This window comes from Schistocerca serialis, chromosome 1 (genome assembly GCF_023864345.2).
Source record: "Schistocerca serialis cubense isolate TAMUIC-IGC-003099 chromosome 1, iqSchSeri2.2, whole genome shotgun sequence".
Taxonomy (NCBI): domain Eukaryota; kingdom Metazoa; phylum Arthropoda; class Insecta; order Orthoptera; family Acrididae; genus Schistocerca; species Schistocerca serialis.
Window position 1 is genome coordinate 743236112 of NC_064638.1, and position 2286 is coordinate 743238397.

The 2286-nt window shown below is 42.7% G+C and overlaps 1 non-coding gene across 1 annotated transcript; it reads right to left on the bottom strand.

Annotated features, from left to right (window-relative positions):
• Positions 1–309: 309 nt before the first annotated feature.
• Positions 310–381, bottom strand: Trnaw-cca (transfer RNA tryptophan (anticodon CCA)). Its single transcript has one exon. It is a non-coding gene; the product is annotated as a tRNA-Trp (tRNA).
• Between the last annotated feature and the right edge of the window lie 1905 nt (positions 382–2286).

A 2286-nucleotide genomic window follows, 5' to 3' on the forward strand; every position in this document is an offset into this window, starting at 1 on the left:
TATTGTGGATATCCGCATGTCCACCTGCTGATATCAGCATCGGTGCGTGCTTTTATCAGTGAAGTACTTACGCTATTACACAGGATATCCGCAGATTTCTCATTCGCAAAGAATTCTTAGTAATGGAAGCTGTATCGATGTATGCATTGGGCGGCAGTAAATAGAAAAGATAAATGTAGCGAAATCACAAGCAAAGAACGATGTGCTAAGAGGAGATGTAGAATTAAAATGCTTATGAAATCACATGTCTACTTTAAGATCTGCAATCTGTGCGTTATTGTTAGATGTGTACAATTGTGTAAAATGTTATGACCCCGACGTGATTTGAACACGCAACCTTCTGATCTGGAGTCAGACGCGCTACCGTTGCGCCACGGAGTCATATGAGTGGGTAGGTCCTTATGTAAGCTCAAATATCGGTATCTCTTCCAATGTATTCGGAGTTTCTTCTGCGTAAATTTCTCTCACTGGAAATCCCATTAATTCCTAGTATGCGTCCGAGAAATAAAAGGGGAAAAGAGTACAAGATAGCAGTCAATACGACCGCCTTGATGCCTTGCTCTTACGGTCACTGCTCTATGATTCACACAGCTGATCTCAACAGCAAGAGTAAACCGCAGATGGAATGCGCCCTCCGTCCTGTCGCTTCGAGAGCGTAGTGGCGTCCATCAGCTTTTGCCTTAGACCTTGGCCATCTTTGGCTTAACCTTGCAGATGCCGAACTTATGTTTAGAAATTCTGGGAACAGGCCTTCAGCAACAGGAAGACTAACGTTCCGTTACCCGGGATCTTCTGCCAACAACCTGTCTCATCTGTCAAAGCCTCGCCGTTGCAGTACGTCCCGCAGCTGTAAATGGAACCTCGTTGCAATCCGATCACGTTGCTATCCCAGATGTCTGCTCTCACTCAGTAAGCTGCCGCCCTAAATACAAACAAGTTCAAAAAATGGCTCTGAGCACTATGGGACTCAACTGCTGAGGTCATTAGTCCCTTAGAACTTAGAACTACTTAAACCCAACTAACCTAAGGACATCACAAACATCCATGCCCGAGGCAGAATTCGAACCTGCGACGTAGCGGTCTTGCGGTTCCAGACTGCAGCGCCTTTAACCTCACGGCCACTTCGGCCGGCTACAAACAAGTAGTTTCCTGCTACGTTCATCAATAGGTGACACAAAGTGATTGCGATGACACGGCGTTTCCATTTGATATTATCTGCAGTAACGACATACTGAACTTAAGTGTTAAAAGGATTGTATTACCACGATTTATTACCGTTTTTATGATTTTTTTTCTCTAATTGGATTAATATTTTCCTGTTCCAATAACGTGTGTTACATATTTTCTCGCCTTTAAGCCCCTGGAGGAAATTTTGCTATCGATTGTCTTTCCTTCACTTAGCTGATCTTTCAGGGCAGTGTACGATGAACTACGAAACGGGATTTTTTTACTCTTCCAAGGTGGGTCTGCTTGATTTCGAATACTTTCCCAGAATGCCTACCACTTCAGATTTTTTTGTCACTGTTCTGCAAGTGATCAAGTTAGTAATCGTATGCGTTACCTTATTTCGTACGATCGTACGTTCACGTCAGCTCTTATATTTAGTTCGTAATGACGCGGATCCGACCCACTTGTGCAAGCGTTTAACAAGTACTCTTTCGAACGAATTATAATTTCCAACTATCCAGTCCTACTAATAAATCGAAACTTGTGTGGTAGTTCCATTAGATTCCACAAATTGTGCTTCCAGTCCAAAGTTCCAAATCGAGTCACGTACATCGATAGTAATAAATTAATAGCATCAGAGCTTAGTTTTAATAGATTTTAATCGAAAGGAAGAAAGAAGTTTAAGGTTTAACGTCTCATCACAGTCAAGGACATTAGTGATAGAGCACAAATTTGGATTCAGCGCGTCGTTTTCAAATTTACCGTGCTGTGAAGTGATTTACGGAAGCCATGGAGGAAAAAAAATAATGTTGTGGACAGAGGGGTGGGGGGTATGGGGGGTCAGTGGGTGCGAAAGGAGGGGGCTAGTGCCCGCTACTCCGAAACACGAGTTCAGTGTCTTAAGTACTGTGACACCTCGCTTTTTGGTGTTTCGTATAATGTCTAACAACTTTAGACAGAGCGGCCTGAAAGTGCGTAAGCAAGTAAGTAAAGAGTGTGCCGTAGCGCAGTGTCTTACGGAACCATTATACAACTGCCCTCTCTGTCTATTGAACATATAAATTTACACTAACGTTTTATTTATAATGAAAAACAGAATGACTTTATCCGTTAATACTG